Source organism: Athene cunicularia (assembly GCF_003259725.1).
Source record: "Athene cunicularia isolate RWA chromosome 2 unlocalized genomic scaffold, athCun1 chr2_part1, whole genome shotgun sequence".
NCBI classification, from domain to species: Eukaryota; Metazoa; Chordata; class Aves; order Strigiformes; family Strigidae; genus Athene; species Athene cunicularia.
In genome coordinates this window covers 78,145,169-78,151,169 of record NW_020799095.1, presented here as the reverse complement: position 1 = coordinate 78,151,169, position 6,001 = coordinate 78,145,169, and positions in this window count along the sequence as shown.

Here is a 6,001-nt window from a genome sequence, read left to right as displayed (position 1 = left end):
GCTCCCGCCGCGGCGGGAGCGGGGTCGGGGCGGAGCGGGAGGGGAGCGTAAATTCATCATCTGCGCAGGAATTTTGGCCCTCCCGTCGAGCACGTTTTGTCGTTTGAATTCGAGGCGAAAATGAGGCCTGCAAGCCCCTAAATCGCCCAAGTCGGTATTGACTTCGGGCGTTCTGGATTTACGTAATCACAAGTGATGAGCAACGCTTTCTACCCTGAAGGTAATCAATACTAAATTATAATTGGCATCTTTTATAAATGCCACATGATCGGAGCTTGACAATATAGATCATTCCGTATACCCCTCGGCGCTGCTTTTCTTTCTCTTGTTAACCACGCAACATCTCTAGGAATTTTTCGGCGGGGCGGGAAGCACAGAATGTGATTAATAACATCCCTGAATAACCTGCCGGCACCCCTTTCGGGATGATGAGATTTGAAGATGAGATTTGAAGACGCACTACTAATTGCTGTGGCCTGCCGGACATGGACTGCTGCATCCAGATTGTGAAGTGTCTCTCTGCTTGATTTCTTGAAGACGTAGTCTTTCACGGCAATCTGCTCCCATAAAACTGCTATAATTGACTCTCATTATTTTTTTTGTTGTTGTTAATTATCCTTTTCTCTCTCCTCAACAAACGTTAGCACGCTGCTTATATTTTCAGACCATCATTTGGAATTTCTGCTTTTGAATAGTTCCCCTTCCTCTGTTGCATAAAGTTGTTCCTCATTTTCAGACTCATTCAAAATTTGTGTCTGGCTCCAACTTGCTTACCGCCCCCACCCTGTACCACAGGTTGAACTCTAGTCCTGATCCATTTGCAATGTAGAGCCCACTCCCTTCTTGAAAGCTTGTCAAAAAGGTGACATCATGATTTTTCCCATGCTGCCCTTTACTGTTAAGTGGGGCTGCATGTGGCTATCCTATCACTTCACTGTGTCCCATCAAAATCCTCATTAAATTACTTGCCTCGTTATCCACAGCTGCACACTCTGCCTGCCAGTACAGGCTCTGGGTTAGGGATCATCTCTGTGAAGTCCTTAGCACAAAAGGACCTAACTTCTGGGTAAAGGTCACACATGCAACTGGGATACAGGTAGCTGCAGAGATCTAAGGAGCAGATATTTTTCTGCCTGTCTCACTCCCTGTGTCTGATCAGTAGATATGCTCATCCCATGCCTGATCCCACTCACAAAGGGAACCCTCAGACTTCCCTTTTATCTGGTAATGAAAATGCTCACCCAGAGTTCAGGATACCTGGATTTCAATCCCTCTTTTTTTATCCACAAGGAAAAGAGCCTACAAAAAGCCTTGACCTCAGAGGTTAGGATATGTTTGGCAGTGGGGCCATTTCAGTCCCTGTGGCTGTTCTACTTTGTGCAAAAATTAAGTATTGCTTGAGCAATGGGAAGACAGAGTTTGGCATACCACACAAAAAGAGATGGAAGAACCAGTGACTGATTATCTGACAAGAGGTCATTATCTTCCCCACCTGTCTTACATCTGCTAATTATGAGTGTTTTTTCTAAACTGTGTACGAAATAGAAGCGGTAACAGACAGAGGTTCACATGATAATGAAAACCACAATGCCATTATCTGGGGAATGACAAAATATCAGCCTATATTAAATAATCCATCTATCATTTTCCCTGTGGGAAGATTATCTGACATGCTCAAATTCCCGTGGCACATCACAATAACTGTATGTTTTATAAAAAGCTTATTTCCAGTGTGTCTGTTTTCAGTTGAATCTGAGAAGATGTGTCCAGCAATGTCAGCAGATAAGAATCTGATGCACTGATTTGCAATGAAGGATTTGAATGAATGACTGAAATAAGAACTCAACTAAAATAGATACAACATTTAATGAACAGATTTAATGTATTTTGTGTGAGAACCATCAAAATAAACAGTTCATAGTTTTTTGGATGTCCCTTTTTATTAGTTTGTTGGGTTTTTTTTCCATTTATGATACGAGTGACAGCAACAAAAATGTAAAAAAGCCTCCGGTGTTCAGTTTCTGTTCTGGGTTACCATGCTAGTTCAGTAGCAGCAATTTGTTATTTGCTAAATATAAAAGCAGTATTCAGGAGTTCATAAGATTAGGTCTACTAACACAAAGTTAAAAAGCAAGTGACTGTAAAGAGCACTAAATATTAAGGAAAATAGAGTACTGTGCAAATGTGAAATTGTAAAAACAATCCTAGGCTGCAAAAAGCAATTAAACAGTTCTGGGCCTTGGCAAGTATTGTCATCCTACGATAAAATAAATCTGTGGTCTATTGATCAACAGTTGCTGGCCATCCTGTTTCCATAGTTGGAAGAACGTTCTCTGGACAGCAGAAGTCCCAGGATTATGAGATTTTAATACAAGTGCTTTGCACTGATCACATGAGAGATCTTGGTCTGAGGAACAGAACAGGTTTTTCTAATATTTAGGGAGGAAGAATATAGAATATGGTGTACTTCCCAGATGAGATCTGAGTATAAGGAGCAGTTGGGGCCGGATTTTGAAAGAACAGTCTGAATACATGCTGCTGTGTCAGATGTGGCTCTGCAGGCACGAGAGGTTGGGATTCAAACAAAAGAGTTGCTTTATATCCATCTTTGCTTATGGGAAAACACATTCAGCAGAAGTACAGAGCAGAATAAATTCAGTAACAGAAGTGGGCTTTGAGGTAAAACTTCCTCTCTTTACTCTTTGTAGGAAAGCCTTTGACTGTTGAAACTGAGCAAACATAACTTCTAGCTTGCTTGTGATGGCTGAAATCTGATAGACATCCTTTACCACATCTAACTCAGGTAAAGTATCTGACAGAAAAAAAAAATGGAATTTGAACATTAAATGTAGAGATATCCAGCTCATCTTACAGCTATATTTACTAGGCTGGTTAGATTAATTCTGCTAGATAAATGTGTACAGGGCTTTTAAGATTAAAAATTGCTATAAATACATTACCAGTTGTTAAATTTTTCTCATGATCACCAACTTGGGTAGTGTTTTCCTAATCAGGGAAAAAATAAATAAAACAACAAACGTGTTCCAAGGAAAGAAGGAAAGGAAAAGAAAGGTAGTCTTACAAATGACTCAGTCAATCAATAGGTACATGGAAACAGACAGATTTAGAAAGAAAATTTCATGGTTCATGATGTAAGTAACCATATTGCACTCCTACCCTGATTTCCATGCAGGGAGTGGGCAATTACTGGTTTGTAAGCTGGACATCTGCACTGAGCAGTTAAGTAGGGTTTGCAATAAAAGATAGAATGAAAGCCCATGTGGATCAATATGACCCATTTGGGAAGAGTAGCACAGATTACGTAAAAGAAAATCCTGTTTTGTAAACCTCTAATGAATTTTTCAAGCATGTAGATGGGAGTGATCTAATTGATACAATCTACTTGAATTTCCCATCAGCTTCTGGTGAAATACTTAACCAAAGCCTTTTAAGGAACTGAAGTAATGGAATAAGAGAAGAAATCCTAGATGGAATAAAGAACTGATTGCGAGATAGGAAATGCAGGATAGGGGCAAACATTTAATTCTTGCAGGGGAGCGTCTTTCCCAGAGGAGTTCTAAAGGGAACTGGGCTGAAAATTGTGCCATTCAATGTGCTCATAGATGACCTAGAAAATAGATCAGGTGGTGAAATGAGAAAATTGGCTTATGATAAGGTTATCTGGTGAAGTAAAGATGAATACAGGTTGTAGGAAATTGTAGAAGGACCTGAAAAGTCTTGGTGGCTGGGCAACAAAATGTCAGAAGAAATTCAGACAGATAATGTAAAGCGTTACACATAGCAAGCAAAAAAATCCTAGTATCACATAAAGATTCATGGACCCTTGACCATTACCATGCAGGAGCAAGACTCGAGGATCACAGTAGGAAGTTCCATGAAAACATCAACTCGGTGATCAGCAGTGCCCAGAAGTCATATGGAGAGTTTGGAATTGTTAGGAAAGGAAATTGAGAACAAAGCAGAAGATGTCATTGTGCTACTGCATAAATCCACAGTTCACCCCAACCTTGAATATTGTGTAGTTCTGGTTCCCTGGAGTAGACCAGGAAAAGAGTCAGAGAAGGGCTGACAACACGAATGTACATGTGAAATGGCTTCTGTAGTAGGAAAACATGAATAGACACGGACTCTTCAGCTTGAGAGAGAGCCCACTGATGAGAGCCATGACTGATACTTTGCTGTATCTACAAAGCCATGAGTGGTCTGGAGCCTAGACTGCCACAAAAACCAGGGACCATTAAATTAAAGCCAACCGGAGACAGCTTCAAAACATGCATAGAGAGGTGATTTTTGTCATGCAAGGTTTAGCAGTATTGTAGAAACATTTGCCAATGGATGCTACAGACAGTAAAAGCTTAGCTAGGTTGAAGGGGAAATGGGACAAATGCTTAGTAGAGTCAGAGAGAGGTAGACAAACCACACCTGGCTTAGGAAATCCCATGAACCGAAGGTAGTTCAAGCCCAGGAGAGTACTCAGGAGTGGTCTCATAGATGTTTTTCTTGTCCTCACTCTTCAGTATTTGCTTCTGGTTACTGCTGAGCACAGGGTACTGTCCCATATAGAGCCTTTATCTGAATCTGTGCTGGTTATGAGGTCCTGCCTGCCTGAATTGTCAAAGAATGGCCTGTGCTGCATAGGATGTAGACAGACTGCATAGTGGTTTCTTACCAAGCAGAGCATAAAAAGGTTAATTTGAGACTCTATGTGCCCTTTGGGTCTCAAAAAAATCTCAGCTCACTGTTTTCTTATTTGGTGGTATCTATACTCCAGATAAATGTCCTTTCCATTATAATATGGCACAATGCAATGTTTAAGATTAACTACTGTTGTAGTAACTTTTTATTCTCAGAAATATAAAAAGTGACAAATAATTAATCTGTTTGTCCATCTCTGGAACTGTAATTCTCCTCCCCGCTCCTGTTTTCTGCTGCTGGTCAATAAAGCGGAAGAAGTGAATAAAGAAAATAAAACACATTTAGTTCTTAAGATATAAGTTTTCTCTCCTGTCTTTCTCACTTTCTGTCTTTGACTTTGTTACTATTTCCTTCTGCATGATTGTGTCTAATGCACTGATCACTTCATCATTCTGCAGACCCAGAAACGGAGGTTGAAATTTCAGGTCATTAACTGGGAGCATCACCTGTCGAAGAATTCTATTTTTTGAGCCAGCTACCTTTCTTAATTACAAGAGGTGATAAGCAAAAGAGAAGCAGGGAAGATAGATGTGAGCAGCACAGAGAATACCATCTATCTGCTCTTGATATATCAGGCTGATGGCACTTATCTTTAGGATGTTTTTTGACTCGCTCAGAAGCATGTTGTATTTTTACATTTTACTGTATAAAAATAATGCTATACAATAAAATAAACAGGTTTTAAAATCCTATTATTCAGCTGAATAAGAGGTGTAATTATAGTTTCCATACAGATACGGTATTTAGCAACTTTCTCATTAAGGTCTTGAAATAATACATGTCTTACCACAAACTAGCAGGATGATGCATTTATGCATCATGGCTGGATCTCAGTCTTGCTGAAATCATCTAAATTTATGTATCTAGGGAGCAGCAGGATCAGGATTTTGTGCATACAATAATTTTTGCTCTTCCAAGTCTCGTAGATCTTGAGATGTTCTGGGACCTGAACCAAAGATAACTGAGCCCTGTGAGACTCTTTGTATTGATGGTAAATGATATTGGATGACAGAGTCTGTTCTGACAACTCTGGCTGCAAGGAGGTCAGCAAGACACAGCAAAGGAATTATGTTTCAGGACAGGAATATTATTTCCATGGTGTAATGACAACTAATCTAGATCCACAATACTGAATTTTTTTTATTTCAAAGTACCCTTAATATCCCATAAAGAAGTAATTCTTAATTTTGTTTTTAAAAAATGTGCTGAGAAATCAAAAGATTTATCTGTTTTTTCCCTGGGGTGTTAATCTTATTTATCAGACTCAGTTTATATTGCATCTGTA